The sequence below is a fragment of the Engystomops pustulosus genome, chromosome 11, assembly GCF_040894005.1.
Source record: "Engystomops pustulosus chromosome 11, aEngPut4.maternal, whole genome shotgun sequence".
Taxonomy (NCBI): Eukaryota; Metazoa; Chordata; class Amphibia; order Anura; family Leptodactylidae; genus Engystomops; species Engystomops pustulosus.
In genome coordinates, this window is record NC_092421.1 from 32,897,170 (window position 1) to 32,921,755 (window position 24,586).

Here is a 24,586-nt window from a genome sequence, read left to right on the forward strand (position 1 = left end):
CATCTGGGCTGGACTTCCTGAAATGCGCACAGATGCGGCGCACCTTCGTGAGCAAATCAGACAGATTGGGGTATGTCTTGAGGAAACGCTGCACTATCAGATTTAACACATGGGCCAGGCATGGCACATGTGTCAGTCTGCCGAGTTGCAGAGCCGCCACCAGGTTACGGCCGTTGTCACACACAACCATTCCCGGCTTGAGGTTCAGCGGTGCCAGCCACAGATCAGTCTGCGCCGTGATGCCCTGTAATAGCTCTTGGGCGGTGTGCCTTTTGTCGCCTAGGCTCAGCAGTTTGAGCACCGCCTGCTGTCGCTTAGCGACGGCACTGCTGCTGTGCCTAGAGCTACCGACTGATGGCGCCGTGCCCACGGATGGTAGTTCGGAGGAGGAGGTGGAGGAGGGGTGGGAGGAGGAGGAGGCATAGTAGGCCTGAAACACCTGGACCGAGGTAGGCCCCGCAATCCTCGGCGTCGGCAGTATATGAGCAGCCCCAGGGTCAGTCTCGGTCCCAGCCTCCACCAAGTTAACCCAATGTGCCGTCAGCGATATATAGTGGCCCTGCCCGGCAGCACTCGTCCACGTGTCCGTGGTCAGGTGGACCTTGTCAGAAACGGCGTTGGTCAGGGCACGGATGATGTTGTCTGACACGTGCTGGTGCAGGGCTGGGACGGCACATCGGGAAAAGTAGTGGCGGCTGGGGACCGAATACCGAGGGGCGGCCGCCGCCATGAGGTTGCGAAAGGCCTCGGTCTCTACTAGCCTATAGGGCAGCATCTCCAGGCTAAGCAATCTGGAGATGTGCACATTAAGGGCTTGGGCGTGCGGGTGGGTTGCACTATATTTGCGTTTCCGCTCCAGCGTCTGGGGTATGGAGAGCTGAACGCTGGTGGATGCTGTGGAGGATCGTGGAGGCGACGATGGGGTTTTTGGGCCAGGGTCCTGGGCAGGGGGCTGACTAGCAGCTGACACAGGGGAAGGAGCAGTGGTGTGCACGGCCGGAGGTGAACGGGCTTGTTGCCACTGAGTGGGGTGCTTAGCATTCATATGCCTGCGCATACTGGTGGTAGTTAAGCTAGTAGTGGTGGAACCCCTGCTGAGCCTGGTTTGGCAAATGTTGCACACCACAGTCCGTCGGTCATCCGGTGTTTCCTTAAAGAACCTCCACACTTCTGAAGATCTAGCCCTCGCCGCAAGAGCCCTCACCACGGGAGCTTCACTAGTTGACAGTGGCGCTGATGCACCAGCTCTGGCCCTGCCTCTCCGTCTGGCCCCACCACTGCCTCTTCCAACCTGTTCAGGTCGAGGACTCTCCTCCGTCTCAGAAGCACTGTGTTCACCCGGCCTCTCAACCCAGCTTGGGTCTGTCACCTCATCATCCTCCGATCCCTCAGTCTGCTCCCCCCTCGGACTTCCTGCCCTGACAACAACTTCCCCACTGTCTGACAACCGTGTCTCCTCATCGTCGGACACCTCTTTACACACTTCCACTACGTCAAGAAGGTCATCATCACCCACAGACTGTGACTGGTGGAAAACCTGGGCATCGGAAAATTGCTCAGCAGCAACCGGACAAGTGGTTTGTGACTGTGGGAAGGGTCCAGAAAACAGTTCCTCAGAGTATGCCGGTTCAAATGGCAAATTTTCCTGGGAGGGGGCAGACTGGGGGGGAGGAGGCTGAGGTGCAGGAGCTGGAGGAGTGGGGATTTCGGTGACATGGGTGGACTGCGTGGAAGACTGACTGGTGGTGGACAAATTGCTCGAAGCATTGTCAGCAATCCACGACATCACCTGTTCGCACTGTTCTGGCCTCAACAGTGCTCTACCACGAGTCCCAGTAACTTCAGACATGAACCTAGGGAGTGTAGCTCTGCGGCGTTCCCCTGCTCCCTCATCAGCAGGTGGTGTCTCACCCCGCCCAGGACCACGGCCTCTGACCCCTGCAGTAGTTGGACGCCCACGTCCCCGCCCTCGTCCTCTACCCCTAGCCCTGGGGTTAAACATTTTTAAAATGAGAGTTATAACTTTTTTTTTTTTTTTACTTTTTTTTGTTTTTTTTTGTGTTTTTTTGTGTTTTTTGTTTTTTTTTGTGTTTTTTGTTTTTTTTTTAGTTTTTAGAACCAAACAATCCTATCCTATTGCTATGGCTATTTTCTAGCCAAGTATCAAAGGAAGCACACTACTATGCCAGATGAGATGACACTGAGTTAGTGCCTAATAGAAATCCAACCCCTACTGAATTTTCCCACTTCAGCCTTTGCTATGGATATGTGCGCCACTAAGCGCAGAACACAGCGGTCGCAAGTCTCACTACAAATTGCTCAGAATTGGCAAGTACATGCACTGCAGAAACTACAGCCACCAGCAGATCAACCAGAAATCAAATATATAGAACGCTACTGTAGGCTTCAAGAAGCTATTTGTATTCTCCTATGGCTATTTTCTAGCCAAGTATCAAAGGAAGCACACTACTATGCCAGATGAGATGACACTGAGTTAGTGCCTAATAGAAATCCAACCCCTACTGAATTTTCCCACTTCAGCCTTTGCTATGGATATGTGCGCCACTAAGCGCAGAACACAGCGGTCGCAAGTCTCACTACAAATTGCTCAGAATTGGCAAGTACATGCACTGCAGAAACTAAAGCCACCAGCAGATCAACCAGAAATCAAATATATAGAACGCTACTGTAGGCTTCAAGAAGCTGTTTGTATTCTCCTATGGCTATTTTCTAGCCAAGTATCAAAGGAAGCACACTACTATGCCAGATGAGATGACACTGAGTTAGTGCCTAATAGAAATCCAACCCCTACTGAATTTTCCCACTTCAGCCTTTGCTATGGATATGTGCGCCACTAAGCGCAGAACACAGCGGTCGCAAGTCTCACTACAAATTGCTCAGAATTGGCAAGTACATGCACTGCAGAAACTAAAGCCACCAGCAGATCAACCAGAAATCAAATATATAGAACGCTACTGTAGGCTTCAAGAAGCTGTTTGTATTCTCCTATGGCTATTTTCTAGCCAAGTATCAAAGGAAGCACACTACTATGCCAGATGAGATGACACTGAGTTATTGCCTAATAGAAATCCAACCCCTACTGAATTTTGCCACTTCAGCCTTTGCTATGGATATGTGCGCCACTAAGCGCAGAACACAGCGGTCGCAAGTCTCACTAAAAATTGCTCAGAATTGGCAAGTACATGCACTGCAGAAACTAAAGCCACCAGCAGATCAACCAGAAATCAAATATATAGAACGCTACTGTAGGCTTCAAGAAGCTGTTTGTATTCTCCTATGGCTATTTTCTAGCCAAGTATCAAAGGAAGCACACTACTATGCCAGATGAGATGACACTGAGTTATTGCCTAATAGAAATCCAACCCCTACTGAATTTTGCCACTTCAGCCTTTGCTATGGATATGTGCGCCACTAAGCGCAGAACACAGCGGTCGCAAGTCTCACTACAAATTGCTCAGAATTGGCAAGTACATGCACTGCAGAAACTAAAGCCACCAGCAGATCAACCAGAAATCAAATATATAGAACGCTACTGTAGGCTTCAAGAAGCTGTTTGTATTCTCCTATGGCTATTTTCTAGCCAAGTATCAAAGGAAGCACACTACTATGCCAGATGAGATGACACTGAGTTATTGCCTAATAGAAATCCAACCCCTACTGAATTTTGCCACTTCAGCCTTTGCTATGGATATGTGCGCCACTAAGCGCAGAACACAGCGGTCGCAAGTCTCACTACAAATTGCTCAGAATTGGCAAGTACATGCACTGCAGAAACTAAAGCCACCAGCAGATCAACCAGAAATCAAATATATAGAACGCTACTGTAGGCTTCAAGAAGCTGTTTGTATTCTCCTATGGCTATTTTCTAGCCAAGTATCAAAGGAAGCACACTACTATGCCAGATGAGATGACACTGAGTTAGTGCCTAATAGAAATCCAACCCCTACTGAATTTTCCCACTTCAGCCTTTGCTATGGATATGTGCGCCACTAAGCGCAGAACACAGCGGTCGCAAGTCTCACTACAAATTGCTCAGAATTGGCAAGTACATGCACTGCAGAAACTAAAGCCACCAGCAGATCAACCAGAAATCAAATATATAGAACGCTACTGTAGGCTTCAAGAAGCTGTTTGTATTCTCCTATGGCTATTTTCTAGCCAAGTATCAAAGGAAGCACACTACTATGCCAGATGAGATGACACTGAGTTATTGCCTAATAGAAATCCAACCCCTACTGAATTTTGCCACTTCAGCCTTTGCTATGGATATGTGCGCCACTAAGCGCAGAACACAGCGGTCGCAAGTCTCACTACAAATTGCTCAGAATTGGCAAGTACATGCACTGCAGAAACTAAAGCCACCAGCAGATCAACCAGAAATCAAATATATAGAACGCTACTGTAGGCTTCAAGAAGCTGTTTGTATTCTCCTATGGCTATTTTCTAGCCAAGTATCAAAGGAAGCACACTACTATGCCAGATGAGATGACACTGAGTTAGTGCCTAATAGAAATCCAACCCCTACTGAATTTTCCCACTTCAGCCTTTGCTATGGATATGTGCGCCACTAAGCGCAGAACACAGCGGTCGCAAGTCTCACTACAAATTGCTCAGAATTGGCAAGTACATGCACTGCAGAAACTAAAGCCACCAGCAGATCAACCAGAAATCAAATATATAGAACGCTACTGTAGGCTTCAAGAAGCTGTTTGTATTCTCCTATGGCTATTTTCTAGCCAAGTATCAAAGGAAGCACACTACTATGCCAGATGAGATGACACTGAGTTATTGCCTAATAGAAATCCAACCCCTACTGAATTTTCCCACTTCGGTCTTTGCTATGGATATGTGTGCCACTAAGAGCTAAACACAACGGTAGCAAGTCCCCCTGCTAATTCCTCACAAAATGGTAAAAGATGCAAATTAAAATAAAAAAAGTAGAACGTTATTGTAGCCCTAAGAAGGGCTGTTGGGTTCTTTGAGAATCACTCCTGCCTAACAGTAAGCTAATAGAACACCCTAACGCTTTCCCTGACCAGCAGCAGCTCTCTCCCTAGCGGCATCCAGAGACAGAATGATCCGAGCAGCGCGGCCAGCGGCTAGTCTATCCCAGGGTCACCTGATCTGGCCAGCCAACCACTGCTATCGACGTGTAAGGGTACCACGTCATGCTGGGTGGAGTGCAGAGTCTCCTGGCTTGTGTTTGGCTCTGTTTCTGGCCGCCAAAAAGCAAAACGGCGGGAGCTGCCATTTTCTCGAGCGGGCGAAGTATTCGTCCGAGTAACGAGCAGTTTCGAGTACCCTAATGCTCGACCGAGCATCAAGCTCGGACGAGCATGTTCGCTCATCTCTAGTTCTTACCAAGTTAGAGTTGTCTAAATAATGGCCCTTAATTAAAGTAGCTTTATATACTGGCCCTAAATTAGAACCAGTGATTATCATAAGGAACCTTTAGGGATACTGTCTGTATTTCTTTTAATCTAAAATTTAGCCACATATGTTCCTCGAATCTTTTTTTTAGTTGCTTGGTGGATAATAAGTGCTTAGTGGATACTAAGTGATTTTTGTATACAATGGGGGTCATTTACTAAGGGTCCGATTCGCACATTTTCGTTGGGTTTCCCGTATTTTTCCGATTTGCGCCGGTTTTTCCTGAATTGCCCCGGGTTTTTGGCGCATTGGCATCGGATTTCTAGTGACGGAAATTGGGGGGCGTGGCGGTTGGAAAACCCGACGGATTCGGCAAAACCGCGGAATTTTAAAAAAAAATGTGTCGCTTGACTTGAACTTACCTGCACCAGGAATAGGATTGTGAACTTCAGTGAACTCCGACGGACTTCATTGCAGCAGCGACACCTAGTGGATATCGGGCGCACTACCTTAGTGAATCCCGGCAGAACCCGAATCCTCCTCTGAGAACGCGCCGCGACTGGACGGGGTAAGTAAATCTGCCCCAGAGTCTGTTTGGAGAGAATGTGATGTCTTGGCTGCACTGGAACGAATCAGATCAGAACACTCTTAGGCTACATTTTATACGAACGTATGGGGACGGATTTACAGCCCCACACGTGCAGGACCTTACCGCTAGAAAGATAGGACATGTCTATGTTAGGCTATGGAGAGGGGCAAGGTTGAGCGGCTTCTCTCCCCCTCCTCCTCTCCCCGGCACTGCTATGTGCCCACCGTGCTACGGTACGGCGGTTAATGGCAGTGTGAATGTAGCCTACCTGTACATGATGTGTGTACAGGCGGTCCCCTAGTTAAGAACACCTGACTTACAGATGACCCCTAGTTATAAACGGACCTCTGGTAACTGGTGATTTACTATACTTTAGCCCTAGGCTACAATAAACAGCTATAACAGTTATTAAACGTGTCTATTAAGAAGCTTTATTGTTAATCCTGCTTTTTGTGACAATCCAACATTTTTAAAATCCAATTGTCACAGAGACCAAAAAAAAAATTGTCTGGAGTTACAATGATAAAATATACAGTTCTGACTTACATTCAAATTCAACTTAAGAACAAACCTACAGAACCTATCTTGTACATAAACCGGGGACTGCCTGTAGTTATATGGGGCGCAAACAAGGGTCCTTTGCTTGCATCCCACGTGTCATTGGAGGGTGAGCTCCTCTCAAGTCTGGGTCTACGAGTAAGTGTCTCTGGTTTATCATGCATGATTTTGATAGTAGATTTTCTTTGAAGACATTGTCCTACCAGGACAACCTTGTGTCCATATGTACGTTCTGGGCATAATGATGTCACAGAAGTGGTACAAACACTTTTTTTTTGAAAGCTGCAAACAATCATTCCAAAAGCTGCATGCAATACTAAATGTCCCCACTAGAGACCTTACAATAAAGTTGAGCATACAACAGAAAGCTAATTTAGATTTTGATCAATTTTGGTATTAAAGCTGTAGCAGTTCCCAAAAAAGAAGACCTGTCAGGACACACGTCCTTATGGATCTGTGGTTTAGCGTCCCAAATTGACCTTTTTGAAGTATTTATAGGTAACAAAAAACTTGCATACTTACCTGGATATGAGTCCGATGAGGCACATTGAATTTAAATGGTTAACACCCGTGATCGGTGCTAGCACCAATCGCGGGGCTTAGCGACAGGTGTTTGCTGCATTATGCAGCCCATGAGCCCTCTGCTTGATATCTAGTTTATTTTTATATCAATCCATATAATGTTACACTGGCTTCAATCCTGTTTACTATATAATTTTTAAAGGATCATATTAAAATTTACCACCGTGAAAACACAAAACTGCTTTTATGTGGTGGCGACAGTGAAGATATAATTATGTCTCAGTCACTACATATGCATGAGGTAGAAAGATCAGGAAAGCATGGCCATTTTTTGATCCCTGCGGATCTAAAGTAGCCTATTTCAAGTCTGCATTCATGAGTGAAAAGCTTATTTCACTGCTGGCAAATTTCAATCCCTGAGCCATAGCGACAAGTTTTCCACAAGTTCCACAGCTGTCCGCAGTGACACGGCTATATGGCTATATATAAGGCTGGGTGACCTATTTATTAACTCTGAGGGATTCCGGCTCGGCCCATTCCCATTTGTTAATTAATTATGTCCATGCTTCTGAGCAAATGAACCTGTGCCGTTTGCTGATTGCATTATTCCAACTCAATTTGTCGCAATCCTCAATTACCAATGGTTTTCAGATTGCAGTTTTTGTGCTCGGGGCACAATCATTTGTAGAACTGAGTCCTTTTGTGGGTGCCAGGAGGCTTTAAAAGATAAAATTCAAGCATTTATTTATTACTCCTAGATAAGGCAGGCTATTATAGTTTTACTGCTCGACTCTAGAACATGCAGCCCTCACAGAAAGCTGTTAACTGCAAGTTCTATCACCCAAAACCCACTCCGGGGGAACACGTAGATTGCTGTGTAGGCTAAACAAATGGATAAAGCACAGAAGGGGCCAGGACTATAAACATCTAACAGTAATGTCAGCAATATAGCATCCCGAAAATGGGTAATGTGTCCTGCCATATGTTGAAAAGAAAGTTGTAAGAATGCAGAACATTTCCAGAAAATATCAGTAAACTATATTGTATTAAGAATATCGATGAAACCATTGATGAAATAAATTCTGGCTTTTAACCAACAGAGATGATGCGATCCGTAGAGATTGAAACGTAAACAAGGTAGGAGGAGTAAATACCAGCCCATGTGATAAAGATCAATTCAATTGTGTTTTTTTTTTCGAGGCTGGCAGAGTTTTCACTCTTTCTTAAATTTATGGCAAGATTTAGCAATTATCACCAAGAAAAATTTCAGTTTGTTTTCCCACAATATCACAGAAACTGCAGAAAAAAAAAAGTAAAAATATCGGGGGGGATGGTCAGTAATCAATTGGATAGCTTGAAGAACACGATCAATCCTGCTGTATAACATTGGTGTCTGCAGATAAGACACTATGTACAATCTGATGCGCCCCTTCTGCTCAATATGGGCTCAGTTCCTGCTATGCCGACTGCAGATGGGAGGATACTATGTACTATATGCTCTATACATGCAGCTAGAAGACAGGATGCTATTCGGGATGAGCATAAATTTTGAAATTAAATTACTCCAAACTCACGGACTAATCTGCCGGTGGCACTGGACATTGCCATTTTAGGGAGTGTCCTCACTCTAAAGACGTCATCGGGGACAGCAATGCTCATCAAAATGAGGCTGATGCCGGCTTGCACTACCTCAATTACATAATATAAATGTCAACCTTAAAAGAGTTAACACCCATGCTAACATTAATGGAAGGGGGTTCAGGATGGGAGGTTGAGCCAAACTTTGCAGTTTGGTTCCACTCAACACTAGACACTATGTTCAATTTGCTTTGCTTGCCTACTCTACAACATGCTGTCTACTGATAGGACACTATGTACAACCTGCTCTATAACATGATGCTTGAATGAAGGACAGAGTTTTCAATTGGTAGAGCCCCCCTGCTCTATAACATTCGGCCTGTAGATCGAACACTATGTACAATTTTGTCTATAACAAACTGCCTACATATCAGCCAAAATGAGAAATCTAGATAGCCACTTCTGCTCTATAACATGGCATTATTCCCAATTTAGTGGTCCCAAATCCCCCAGTAACAGAAGTGGTACAAACACAGTGGTAACCCCCAGTAGCCCCACTACTACTATGTACAATGTACTTAACTCCTTAATGTTAAACAGTAGTTTCAATTACAGGCTTGGGCTAACATTTTGTAATATACACTGTGTACAAATTTTGCCTCCGCAAACACGTACCAAATGTAATGGAAGTATGTGGCTGTTATGGGGTACCGTCCTTCAGTGCTATTGCATGGATGATCTTGCTTCAATAGGACTCAAAGGAACTAAGTCACAAGGACAAACCAGAGGTTAATCTAACAATTCTGTCACGGGTGCTCCTACAATCCATGTCCCGGGTCGCAGGCGCACCCTTGCGCCTCTCTGTTCCCCACAACCCCCGCTGTCTCACCTCGCCTCGAACCAGTGCTAGCTCCGGCAACTGATAATTGGCACTGGCTGGCTGCCCCTTCTGTTAAATTTCCAGCCCCTTCCTGTGTCCCCAGCCAGATCTTTGTGCTCTATGCCTGAGAGAAAGCTATGAAAGCTGTTCCAGACTTTGTGCTCCTGTGCTACGTCCCCGACTCTGATCCTGTGCTGCCTGTCTCGACCTTCTGTCTGTTCCCGACCACGCTCCTGCCTCATGACTTTGTACTTCGCCTTGGCTGCCACCGCGACCACGCTACAGCAAGTCCAACCCGCTTTGCGGCAGGCACTGGTGAAAACCTGGTACCAGTTAGACTCCGCTCTAAGGTGTCGGCTTACGTCATCGTCGCAGTGGTCCAATGGGTCCACTACCCCTGGTTCCTGACAAATCCCTGTAGAACTTTAAGACACAGTTGCAAAGTGTTAACACTTACTGTTCTGACCTCTTGGCAACATATATTTTTAACAGACGGACTGTAGATGTGTTGGAAGCATTACTTCTAGGGGAAAATATCCCTGTACAGTCTCCAGAGGGCAATAAGTCTTATGTGTTCTGAAACGTACATGGAACGGCATAGTAAGTTAAACCAGTCTTCCAGCTACAAAGGTAACCAGGCTGGAGTTATGTGTGATTTGGTTGACAAACATAAAAAAAATACATTAATAAATTCATTTATATAAAAAGAAATACATTTCCAATAAATTAATATATTGGAAATATGGAGAGCTTTACATAAACTGCACATATCATAGTCCCAGTGGTTTATTGTTTTATTTATGATTTACTTCTGTTTCTATGTTGAAGTTAAAGTTAAATTCTTACTTTCAACAGCAAAGACATCCTTTCAGTAATATTGCCATGAGTCTGTGCTCCTTACCTGACAAGCAGGGCAGGAAGCTATTTCTATTGGCCACTCTGTAATGAATGGAAGACTATTATACAAATGACTGGGTGTGGTTAAAGTGACTGACCAGAAGCGTTCACCCATATTCGCTTGATACTGCATTAAAACTGTATATGTAATTCCAGCCTAAACAAAGCTTTCCTACATTACAGAATAGAAGAGCATATTGCAGGGATAAGTCTTCAATCAGTGGGTTCCTGCTACTGTCGACCTTCCATTTTCAGGTTTAGTTGGGGTCTCAGCAGTTAGACTCTTAACAAGCTCATATATTATATACTATGAATATGACCATTCTGTTCTGTGATGGGAAAGCCCATTTAGGGTGAAGTTTGTTTGTTTTTATGTATCTCTTACATTACCTGTTATTTACACCCAAAATAAGGATTACCGTATTTAGTATATTTATACACTACAGCTTTTCTTTTTAGCTGGCGTGGACAAACATTAACTTGGGATTCAGATAGCCTGCATTTCAGGATTTAGGGATCCCGCTCTCATTTTCCTTGTAACTGTATAAGATCCGGAAAATCCTGGGTCCCAATGGAATATTTGTTGCAGAGCAAAATCATCTGCAGTTTATAATACTGGTGTATTCCACTGTGGCAGAGAAACAAATAGACCTTCTCAGGGAACAGGGCCTGAGGGTAACTGCTACCTTGTATACACGGGCGGATTAAGACTGCCATGGTCCCTGGGCTGTATGATTATTATGGCCCCTACAAGTCTGGAATAACTTCCTACATATGGCACCAAAATCAAGCTTCTTGGGGAATGGAGGATGCGTCCCTTCTCCCTGCTTTTAATCTGCCGTTTCAGGACCTTTGGAGGGCATTCAAAGGTCCTGAAATGGCTCTCTGGTACATGTGTATTGAAAGCAGGAACAGATGTATGAGGATTTCATGGGTGAAGGCCCTTCTCTGTATAAAATTTGGTGGGTGGTTTGGGCACCCGAGAAGGACCCCGGGCTACTGCCCAAAATGCCTATATTATAATCCACTACTACTAGTATAGCTGGCCCCTGGAGATGATAAAGATGATACCCTATAAGCACTATGACTAGGTAGGCTTTCATGCACAATACAATGTGCTTTACAAGCAATGGCGAAAATGCTGCTTTTATCAAGATGAATTCAAAACAATCTTCCGATGAGTCAATTTAAGCTGAACCCTATACGTCTGGGAGTCAAAACATTGTTCCTGATAATAGAAAAGCATTTTGTTGTAAAGGAGAAATGTCTATGGGACATGCAGCTGTGTTTACTCCTGGTTAAATATTACCATGTAAATAGTCTGCATTAATGAGATGCTAATTAGTCATTTATTGCATTTATGGAAATGATTTTATAAATATTCAACAGTAAGCATAATATAAATGGGCTATAAACATGGATCATTCATATGTCATAAATGTGTCCGATCGTATGATATATGTTTTCCCCGACTGTACATTATAAGATCATTAGAAGTTTTCGGATCATATGCAGCTAGTGCAATTTAATACTTAATGTTCCTTAGAATGTTACTAAGGATAAATTATTTCTTATAATGCCCAATTAAGCAGATGCAGAACCTCTTTATAAGTAAAGGAGGGATTTGTGTTTAGCAATGGCCAATATGCAATACACAGAGGGTCTAAGACAAGCATTACAGGAGTTGTCAAACTCAAATGAAAAATTCTGTAAAAAACTGACACTAATGGCCACTGTGGGCAGGTCACTGCTGAACCAATAACAAACCTCCATGTCACCCGCTACCTAGAAACATGCTTTTGATGTCATAAAGAATATAGGAATGTCAAGGTTCAGATAACATCAGCTTGTGGTTGTGTGGCTGGAGGTGCAGATAAAGATCCATTTACGCCTTTCTTGTACCTGTCTGTATCTCAAATTGTTTAGCTTACAATACCACAAGCCTTATCAAATCTTATCTTTAAAAGGAACCTGTCACCAGGAGACCCACTTTTAGCACTCCCCCAGTCCCCACAGAGCATAGTACATACACTGCCAAAGTGTTTTTGTATTAAAAATTGGTTTTACAGAAAAAAAGATATTTTATATTGTACCTTTTATTAGCATCTGCTGTGTGACTAGGCAGTTGCCTTTTGGGAGGAGCTGGAAAGGAGCAGTTCCCCCCCCCACCATTGGGGAACAGCTTCTCCATGTGACCTTTTCAAATTTATGAAAACACCCATCACTGGGCTTAGCGGCGCCCCCTGCTCCTCTACAGCCAATCCGGAGCGTGGAGAGTTTTTCATATATTTGAAAAGGTCACATGTTTCCCCAAGGGTGGGGGGGATCTGCTCCTTTCCAGCCCCTCCCAAAAGGCAACTGCCTAGTCACACAGCAGATGCTAATGAAAGGTACTATATAACATATCTTTTTTTCTGTAAAACCTATTTTTTATACAAAAACACTTTGGAAGTGTATGTACTATGCTCTGTGGGGACTGGGGGAGTGCTAAAAATGGGTCTCCTGGTGACAGGTTCCCTTTAATATAACTCCAAAAGCATGTTTTAGGTACTATAGACCGTGACACTATCTCTAAAGACTCTAAACTTGACTTATCTCAGGCAAAATATGATCTTTTTATAGGTAAATGGGCAAAATTTCACATAAAGGAGGAAATTCAAGAAAGGACATTTCATTCCAGACTTGAGAGAACTAGTAGTTTAATGGAGTACAAACTGGTGATATTACCTTTAAAGGGAATCTGTCACCACTGTTTTTTCACAAATTCAGATAGGGACACGTTCCCATATAGCCCTATTAACACAATTCCACCCTTCTTTTAGCCAAAATGAACAGCCAGTAGTTAACCGAAAAAGACACAAGGAGGGAAAATCCATACGCACAATATTAAAAATCATATTATATTGAAAAATGCATCAAAACATGTGTATTCCATATCAAACAATCCATGTGACTAACCACAGACGGACTTGGACTATGCACCATAAATATGTTATCATAAGTTATATAGATAAGTCATGTGGATTCTATATGTAACAAGCACTGTAGGTATGCATGATACAAGAAAAAATGTACCCACCCACCTGCCACACCGACCCAGGGTCCAACCCAACATGTGTGTGAGCCTTTCTCAAGGGCAATAAATACAGTTGTGAGCACTCAGCCGCACCCGAAAAAACATCAATGCATTGAGATGGATACTTTTACTACAAAATACAGAGGTCTTGAAACCAACGGGATGCTGCACATCAAGTGGACAGTAGCAATACAGACATTTCACTGATACGACCCAACACTTTGATGTCTATATTGTGCCTAACCATTTAAAGTTATCAAATTGTTAAAACACTATAAGCCATGTTCTGCTTGTTTTACATTTCTTATATGTTTGAGATATTTTTGTGCTTCATTAGACAGTTTTGAACAGTGACTATTTTCAAAAATTTGTAAAAATGCACCAAATTACTATTTGACAACATTTTGGCAGACAATATTAGTCTGAAGTAAACTAGCCAGGAGGTGGCATAAGAAAGTGAAAAATGTCTTACATGTCTAGAACGATGTGCCAGATCTCTCACACAACGTAAACCACTGGGATTAATTTGGCGCATCTTCGCGGTTCCTGGTCGTGCTTTAAGCTGTCTAAATTTAAGACAGTAATGATAAATCTCCCCAAGTGTTGACACCTCTACAGGTCTAACCACTGGACAGAAAATCCTCTTCCATATTTAATGTCTTAAGTCTATTTTTGAGACCACCTGTAAAGAGCACATTTATAAGTCTGTATACAGAAGCCGCCATGTTAGCTGCCTCTATGGAACATACATACCAGACAGCATTACCATCACAGAAGCATGTAATTATCAATGTCATCTCATCATCATACAATTTACAAAAAATTACTTGTAAAAGAATCCAAAGATCATAATTGCGCCCATGATGATAATAAGGATGAACTTAAAGTTGAAACGCTTTGCACATGTAAAGGGTGCAAATAAACATAGATTCATAAATGAAGTTACCCTGTAATACCTAATATGTCTGCACATCAAGTGTTTTTTGTCTACCCTTTTGGTGAAGTGTTGTCTTGTTGACAACAAATGTAGACGAAAGTGATGGTTCAAATTTCAATATCTTCTCACCCCCACCAGTCATGAATTGGATTAATCTAAAAGCCAAAATATGCTTAATAAGCTAAAAGGGGTTGGCCACTTTTCAATAAATCTCTTCAATTCCTCCTTCCTCCTTTGATAGCTTCATTCTTTAACTGTTCTCCCCATGCTGCCCTCTTTATATATACAGAACTTCCTCTCACTGTTCTAGGCCGAGACAGGAAGAGGGAAAGGGGGAGCAGATTGCATTTTCGTCAGGTTTTTCCGACTTTTTCCGTGTTGCGTCGCATTTAACTGGAGTTTTTGGTGCACACGATCGGATTTTGGGGGCAACCTGACTGATTCGGACAGTGCGCGGGATTTACTTTCAAAATTATGTCGCAAGCCATGCACTTACATGCACCGGAAAGAAGATGGTGAACTCCGGCGGACCTGAGCGGGGAAGTGACACATGCAGGAAATTGGATGCACGATTTTAGTGAATCGCGGCAGCTTTGAATCCTCGTCAAACAATGCACCTTGGGGATCGCAACAGGATGGGTAAGTAAATGTGCCCCATTCTGTCACAACGCTCCTGCTACAGCTCCTCTTTATCAGTAGAGCCTAGAGATGTAAACAAAGAAGCATGGAGGGTCGTCACAAATAACCAAAGTAAGTAGCAGGACTGCTGAATCACTTGATCAACATTCAGGGTGTATCTACAAGGCAGTAAAGGTCAATGAATGTAAAAGAGTGGCCAACCCCTTTCATATAAAATGTTTTTGGTATTTATTTGGACGTGTGTATCATTTCTTTTGCTTCGTTTTTTCTTGCGTTTTTGCTATTTTTTTATTTGGAATTTTTTGTGCCTAAGCCATTCTTCATTCAGAGTTAGCCTTGGTCAAGTTTTCTGCAGCTTTGTCTGATTTATCACTAGATTCCTTATGGCTTCTTTAAAAAGTTGCAATTTTTTGGTGCAAAAACACTAGTCCCCAGGCATGAGAATAGATAAAAGTGAGTTACTAAAGATGATTAACTCCTCAAATGCTGGATGCTTTGAACACGATGATACATCTGACTAGCAAGTAAGGCTGGAGCACAAACCCAGACTAATTAAACATGTGCCCCATTGTAGATTACAGGATACTACCGCCAATAACATAATATATTCAGAACAATATCCAGTAAATTGCTCCTTATAAAAATAGGTTTTTTCACAATTATGTCCTTGTGCTACTGACAAATTGATTTTTGGTTGGTCTCGTAACATATTTGTTATATCTATATGTTCATAAAGCCATTTTTCGTCATTGTATTGCTTTCCACTTCAGTATTTCTATAGAAAAACCATCAAATCCACTGATAATGTGGACATTTTTCCTAATTTCTAAGATTCTAGACCGAAAATAGACAATTGTTCTTGCAACACTCACGTTGACGCTCCTTGCAGAATCATGATGTGGTGTGAGACTAGCAATGGTGCCCGGTGAATATGTTGATCGGTACAGCAAGTAATTGCTTTCCAGCCACTACAATCATTCCCCCTCTTACTATTCATTGATTTTTATTCTCACTGAGAAAATTGATGACATCATCAGAGGTCTTGTATGTTAACACTGGTCTGTAGCATCTACTCTAGTGTTCTGGGGAAGGTTAAAGCCCCTGTGACCTTCTCCTGTGCTTATTTTGAAGCAAACATTTCCCGGGTGATGAGATGGATGTGCTGTGGTGTATTATATACAATTTAATGGAAAGATCTCTTGATCAAAGCCATTTGTATACTGCCCTAATCCAAGGTTTTTAACCCTGATCCGTGCCTTAATGGTCACCTTGAAATTTAATCTTGCAGGAATTACGTATTTTAAGCAATGAGTTGTTCATTTGATTGAGTGTTCAGTCTTGGGCTAGGACTCAAGTTTATGGCATCTGTATGCCTCTCTATGACTGCCTCATGGTATAATATGTATGTCCACTCTACTGGAACGCATCAGGGTAACAAAGTCTATAGATATTACAGTATGTGTTACAGTAAGTGTATAGTCACCAAGTAGGAAGTCAACAAACCCCTCTGCTATGGCCAAAGGAAATCCACCATTAAAATCCAGCATGATAAACCAGGGGCACTTACTCATAGATCCAGGCACTGTGACTGTGGTATATAATAACTTATATTTGTTATTCATGACCTCCTTCCTCCTAAAATCAACTTTAAAATGTATGCAAATGAATCAGAAGGGCTCTGGGTGGCATAACCAGAGACCGTCTGTTTCATCACAGGCAGTTACAATGTGCAGAAGCACTTCCCCCCTAAAATCAACTTTTAATATTATGCTGGATCTATGTGTAAGTTTTCCTGTTGTTGGTAGATTTAAAGACAAAGTCAGGACCAAAGTCTTGCAGGGGGTCATACATCTTGTTTCAATAGATTCATTTATAATGGTAATGATACTATGCAACAATGTCCACATATGGTTTGTGGATGTTTCAGGTACCGACATTACACAAAGAATTGTTTCTGATGTGAAAAATAAAGCTTTACACAGATGGATATTTCAGTGAAAACCAATGTATCCTTAATTCTTCATATCCAGAGATATGTGATGATCAGCTTTGAATAACAACATGATTTTATGATCCTCTTTCCCAAGATGACTATCCTATGGGGTCCAGGTGTGGTTAACTATTGGTTGTGCTGTAAATTTCAGCCTATCAATGGTTAATGGTGGAATTATGCATTATTTAATTGGAGCCTTTACCCAATATGTAGTTATGGTTGGATACATCTGATGTGATGCTCTTTATAATGCAAACTGCTAATAAGAAATGAATCACAAGAAGATTGGGAACATTCAGAATGGATGAAAAAGTGATGGATCCTTATGTCTCATTATTGGTTTGATAAGTCAGTTGCTGGCTGTGTTTTTCATCTGTCTATAATTTTATTGTCTGTCGCTGTACACAATTTGCATATTCTTCAGTAAAAACACTTTGCATAGTACATCATTAAAACTTAACCTGCTGTAGTGTCGCATTCTCTATCGCTGACGTGCTAAAGACTCTCTGGAAATGCGTCAGGAACTTGGTAAAATTTCACACCACTATTGATTTGCTCCCGGACATTATTCATTATCTGTAATATTAAATCTCATTATCATAAAATAAAAAAAAGGGGGACCTAAGATGACTGCTTGCTAAAAAAAATTCTATATAATATTTAAACTTTTCTGAAGACGGAGTGTTTATTAACATCTGAATTATTAATGGCATTCTTTATCTACACCAGAAACCACTCAACATGACAGAGACGAGGCTGTTCACACTTGCAGACCCTACATTAATCATGCACCGGATGCTTTAAAGTGTTCCACAACAGCATAAAGGAATAATAGGACACATAATACATAATGCATGCGATAAAAATGCGCGTATGGCTTGTCTGTTGCTGTCAATAACTTAAGGAAATAGTCACTTTAAATGGGTTTTACAGAGCACCGGGAGATAAGAGAGAAGACGGCTGTATGAAGGGTATCATGAGGAAGTCTAGAGGGGAAGCCAAAGCACTCATGACCTTATGGTGCATGGATATGCACACAGTGGTGTCAGAGGGTACACGCAGCATGTGAATACCCTGCAAAGCCATTGTCACTCTGAACCAAATGAATGGAGGACGCCAAAGCAGCAGCACAGGCATGCGTGTGTAATCACTTGTCACACATGAAAAGAGATGTGCACCGCCGCCTGCCTCTGTCATTGTGTCACCCAGAGTTGATGGAGTCAATGCAGATGAACTAAAAACAAGACATTACAATAAACTGTACAAGAAGTTTGCACACCTTAGAGTCTCTGCATGGCCGACCCACCTTAGACTCCTGGATCCAGATGTAAATCCAACCTAGTGACAGGTGCAAGGGTCACCGTGCATGAAGGCAACCCCTTGGGTGCTGATGTTTCTGGCTGCAGGTCCCTCTCAGGATACCGCAATGAATGGTCATTCCCCGGCTATTTTACATCTTTGCTTTCAGGGTATATCCACCTTGACAGGCATTTGTGTTGTCACCTCTGTGCAGCAGCAGGCAGGCAAGCAGCGAGGGAAAGGCCAGGGATGCTGTTTTAATCCGTAGCATTTTCTCGCTACCCCTGTGACAAGTGTAGTTACTATCAGGGCTTCCAGCAACTGGAGAGGCTTTACAGCTGCTGTGATAATATGGAAAGCAGAAGGGGTGTATGGGATGGGGAACAGAGACTGTGAGTGCCATCTGCAGGGAAACATGAGGCAGCAGAAGACACGTAACCCTTTTCTTGTGCCTGCACTGCTCTGCACAAGGGGTTAAACATTTACAATGCCGCATATCCTATGCTGTTCTGTAGATGGAAGATGCTCAATGTATATATTGTCATGTCTAGAGGTCTATGCAGATGTGCGATTGCTGCATTACCATAAGAGCCGCTTATATAGAAGCAGGTAGCAAACTGGAGCTGCGTATAAAGACAAGGCATCATTTTCCTCAAGATGCTATCGGATAACTAGTCAGGGATGTACGGGAAGGACATGGTTAATTTATAAGATAGTAGTTGAAGTGGAATAAGTTGGGATTTATGTCTGCAGTTTAGGAAATTTTCTTATTTGGACAAGTTTGTTCTCCTCTCCTGGTGCCATAAACTGCTCTCTCTGTGATATCCCCTAGTACATGGTGTCAAACACATCTCCCTGCCCTAAAGCATTAGCCAGGGCCCACAGTACTCTGAAGTGCTGCTTCTTGAGGTGACCCCCAAAAGTATAAGTTTGTTTTTTTCTTATTTTTGAATGGAGGGAGAGGTTACAAACAGGGGGCATTGCAAGTGAGGCAGTTAGAAAATAAAAGGTTATAATAATGCCTACTTTCCCATTGCCCACTCCTTATAAAGCCCCCTTATCTTACAAGAATGGAGCCACAAAATAGAGGGAATGATGAGGAAAAAGACTGTGACTATTGGCTACTATGGGGCAGAGAGTGTGACTGTTGGTTACTGTGAGCCAGGCACCATGACTATCTGCTACAGTGAAAAGAAGTTTGACAACCCTGCCCTAGTGACAAAAGTACATGGCAGCTTTGCTAGTGATCTCTAAGTATCTGACAGTCTAGACAAGATGTGCTATCAGCAGTGAGTTGACGTAAGAGGAGGTAGTTGGGAGGTAGCAGGGGAAATGCAGACAGAGGGGTAGGGAGATGAGTGAGGAGGATGAAGGAGGCATTTAGGAGAAGGAAGCTTTCGCCATTTGAACACAAGTCGCGCCATATTCACATATATTAAGCATGACAAAGGCATATTTGAAATTAACATGCCAGAGGCTATTGGAATTTGTGATCATATAAAAATGATCCTCCTGATGGCAGGTTCCCTTAAGGAGTTCTGCCAAGAATAATAAAGGGACATTTCAACATATAATTCTAAGCAAAGATGACATCTACGTACTATATTATTATTCCACTGCGACATGTTCTAGAATTGTAGTCAAAAATAATATTTGCTTCCTTGTACGAAATCATTTCTAACCATATTACAAACATCACACAATTATTAATTCTTATTCCATATCAAATAAACTGATCCACTAAAATGAGAAAAATCCTCCACTATACAAGAGGATCTGGTTAATCTGTTAGTATGAGCACCTCCATGGGAATCTCAATCACTTGGGCCACTGACAAGAAGAAGATCTATGTCTCTAAATTATCAGGACAGGGAAATAATCACCCTAGCCTTAATTACAAAATATAATGGAATGCAAATGAGGCAGTTTTAATAGTTAACCTCTGTGGTACCAAACTAGACACATTAGACTCCCTCAGATGAATTATCATAAATGTCATTAATAAGTTTATTAAAGGGATTTCTAGGATGTAAAAATCGCCACATGAAAAATAGCAGACTGCGCAATGCACTTACCCTACTACCACTAATCCACTGTCATAAGTGCTATTCTTTTCCATGTATGCATATGTGATGTCCTATGAACTTGTTTAAACATATTGGGGGTAATTTATTAAGAATGGCGTTTATAACTGGTGGTCCGCACCAGTCTGGACCTGTAGACCAGATCTGAACTGATGGAGATATTTGATATAGACTTTGCCGGTTTTCTGGCACAAACTGTAGTAAATGTCACAGGCCGGGCATTCACTCCCCGACCCGTCCTCAACTCACCCCAGTCCTCGCCTGCTCTTTGCCCTGACACGCCCAGCAACTGTCAGGGAGGGGGAGATCAATGTGCCTTCTCCACCAGAAAACTGGCAGAGAAAGCATAATAAATCTCCCTCATTTTTTAATAATTTTTAACCCCTTAAGGACGGAGGGTTTTTCAGCTCATTTCTCGCTCTCCAAATTCAAAAATCCATAACTTTTTCACTTTTACGTGTAAAGACCTGTGTGAGGGCTTATTTTGTGCGTAACAAATTTTACTTTCCCGTAATGTTATTTATTTTAACATGCTGTGTACTGCGAAGCTGAAAAAAAATTCCAAATGTGGAAAAATTTAAAAAAAAACGCACGTGCGTCACGTTCTTGTGGGCTCAGTTTTTACTACTTTCACTCTTCGCTCCAAATAACATGCCTACTTTATTCTTTGGTTCGGTGCGATCGCAGTGATACCAAATTTATATAGGTTTTATTGTGTTTTAATACATTTTCAAAAATTAAACGAATGTGTACAAAAAAGAAAAAAAATGTTTTGCCATCTTCTGACGCCAATAACTTTTTCATACTTTGGGGCACGGAGATGTGTGAGGGGTCATTTTTTGCGAAATGAGGCGACGTTTTCATTGCTACCATTTTGAGGTCTGTGCGACATTTGGATCATTTTTTATTTCATTTTTTATGTGATGTAAAAAGGTGTAAAAGTCGCATTTCGGACATTTGGGCGCCATTTCCTGCCTCGGAGGTCACCGCCACCCATAACTGTTTTTATATTATGATAGATCGGGCATTTTGGGACGCGGCGATACCTAATATGTTTGTGATTTTTACTGTTTATTATGTTTTATATCAGTTCTAGGGAAAGGGGGGTGATTTGAATTTTTAATATTTTATTAATTATTTTTAATTTTTAAACTTTTTTTTTCTTTTTTTTTTCACTATTTCTTAGACCATCTAGGGTACATTAACCCTAGATGGTCAGATCGCTGCTACCATATACTGCAATACTTCTGTATTGCAATATATGGCATTTTTGCAGCACATTCGTTACAATGAGCCACTGGCTCATTGTAACGAATCTGCAGATGCCAGATAGTCTCGGGTCAAATGAAGACCCGAGGCTACCATGGCAACCGATCGCCGCCCCCCGCTGACATTCGGGGGCGCGGCGATCGAAAAAAAAGATGGCGGCGCCGCCGTCTTTTAAATGCAAGGAGGGGGTTAATAGCTGCGATCGGTGCAAGCACTGACCGCGGTTATTAACGGTGGGGGTTTTGTGCAATATGCAAAAACCCCCACCTTTGTATGAAGAGGACTTAGCACGTGAGCCCTCTTCATACATCCCTTATACCTCTGCGCCGTAGAGCTACGGCGCAGAGCGTTAGGGGGTTAATAAATATGCACAGATATTTTATTATCATAGCAGATTTCTTTAGTCTAAGGACACACATTCTCCAGTGGAAATTCTGCAGCAAACACCAACCAAAAACAAAAACCCCTATAGTAATTGCCTAAACTCTATAGATATTAAATGGGTAGTGCACACATAACCTATAAAAAGAATGTAACATGCTTGGGACCTGAGTTCAATCCAGTGATCAGAGGTTCTGAGAGCCCTTCATTGCACAGAGCGATTCACTGACTGCCCTTGCGAATGTGATGTGATGAACTTGCATCACACTCGCAACACATGCTGCTCGGATTGCACGGCCCAAACACTGCACACCGGGAGTGAACTCAGCATGTTAGTTCAGTCCCGGTGTGCAGCGTTCGGGCCGTGCGATCCGAGCAGAATGCGTTGCGAGCGTGATGTAAGTTCATCACATCACACTCGCGAGTGTAGAAGGGGCCTAAGTGTGAATAAATTATTACAAATATCCACATGAGAAACAGTTGTCTCACTTATACCAGATTCATCAGGAGTCCTTAACCAAATCAAAAAAACAGCTGGTTTCTGCCTCAGCTTTAAGCTACAATTTCGTAGCAGGGCAAAGACGGAACACCTAACTAAACTTTCGACAAAATTGCTTAAATTAATAGTGCAGATGACAATACAGCAATGCTGCTCTCCTTAATGAAGTTAACGATAAAGTTTATTATTATCACCATTATTCATTTTTGAAATTAAAAAAATTACTTCAAAGGTTTAGTGAAAATAAGCCATCTCTTTTGTATTCCGATCCGCCCCTTTCATAACTACCTCTGCACATTTTCATACTACCTCAGTAAATACAGTTTCACTTTTAGCAAATATGAGCCCATTTTCAGGTGATATTCACTGTTTTAGCTTTTTTCTAATAAACATTATTTGGATGAGTCCAAAGACCACGATTTCTCTTGTATCCAAGCCTAATGGAAAAGAAAAATGAGAAATCAAACTATGTACTCACCTACTTGACATAAAATCGATTTCTGTCAGCCTTTGGAAATATAGTTTGAGTAGGTGTTTCCATTGAATTTATTTCCCATGCTGACAAGTCAACTCAACCATGGAACCTAAAGATCTCACAACAAAACACTTCCCCTAACTAGTTGTGACTTTTTGGAAAACAAAATAACTGAAAACGCAGCAATCCAATGAAACGTTATTCAACATCAAAACCAAAAGAACAGATCAAAAACTTCCAAAGATTCTTCCTGTTTAAGTAACTGAATGCAGTGATCACTCGAACAAAAATTTGGCTCTTTAATGACCACAAAAGCTTTATCAGGGCATAAAATCTTCCTTAAATAATTCATTTTGAATATTGCGTATTGGACAAAACCTCTCATGTAATAGTAGTACTTGAACTGCTTTGTATTAGATATATTAGGTAATTTATCATGTACAACAAGTATGAACATTGAACATATTTTTAAAGAATATTTGTGTATATTTAATTTGAATTTATTATATATTAAAAATATACAGGTGATATCACAATAAAAGAAATCATCTCTATAATAGGATTCATCAGTTATAGTTTATTTACCTAACCTGTACAATGACCTTGCAAAAGGTCACAGAGCATGCCTAGTGAACTCTCTGTAGACTTTAATGAACTATTGTTGTCTATGGTTCAATACGGTTTCCATAAAGCACATCACTAAATGCTGTGACTAGCAGCTCAGTCAAGATGGCCATCCGCATAACCATGTACAAAAAATAAAAACATACTAAAAACTATAGGTAATGTAAAATGGACTATATCCAGTTTCCATAATGTGACATTTGGTAAATCGGTCACTTTTCTGTCTTAATTCACAAGGGGGAGTATTCAAAATAAATAGCTTACTGGTAATCTCCCTTCTAAAATCAACTTTAAAATTATGTTAATGAGTCAGAAGGGCTTTGGGAGCGTAACCAGAGCCCCTCTGTGCTGTAGCTTCACAGGCTGTTACACTATGCAGGAACTGGTCTCCACTCCCCAGCTCTCATGGTACTTCTTTCCTCTCTCTGCCTGATGTAACCTGTTGGGTGCATTCAGACAACCGTTATGGGGGCTGTGATCTGGTCGCATGATTTGTGTCATAGTGTGTCAACGCACCGCCACCGAGGTGGGTGACGGCTCATCTGCTCATGGAGGGAGGGGTTTAGAGCATTCACTCCACCCACCTCCTTCTCCTCCCGACTCGCTACTCGTCCAGGATCCGGTCCAGGAAAGCACACGGGAGTGTAAATGAACCATTAGGCAGTTTTTTTTAATGTGAAAAAGGTCAGAATTCTGTCACAAGAGGAATAATAATCCCCCCCCCCCCCAATGACCATACAGGGACTGCAGCCGTGATCTTGTTCTAATGAATTGGAGCAGAACTGCAGTAACCCTGCACAGCTGCTGTACAAGGGATAAAACCTTCTTCTTACAGCTCCATCCCCTGTATAATTTTCAGCCTATCGGTGTCAGTGCTTTTTGACCTCCATCGACC

General features: G+C 42.2%; 1 protein-coding gene across 2 annotated transcripts in view; it reads right to left on the reverse strand.

Annotated features, from left to right (window-relative positions):
* The window catches only part of LOC140106509 (cGMP-dependent protein kinase 2-like), a 154,227-nt gene extending 135,504 nt beyond the window's left edge, over window positions 1–18,723 (reverse strand). Inside the window, exon 1 of one of the 2 annotated variants that reach the window (XM_072130984.1) lies at window positions 18,367–18,723. The gene's annotated coding sequence lies outside the window, so the exon portion shown is untranslated. Of the gene's footprint in view, window positions 1–18,339 lie in introns of both variants that reach the window. The other variant, XM_072130985.1, reaches the window with a different exon arrangement.
* Between the last annotated feature and the right edge of the window lie 5,863 nt (window positions 18,724–24,586).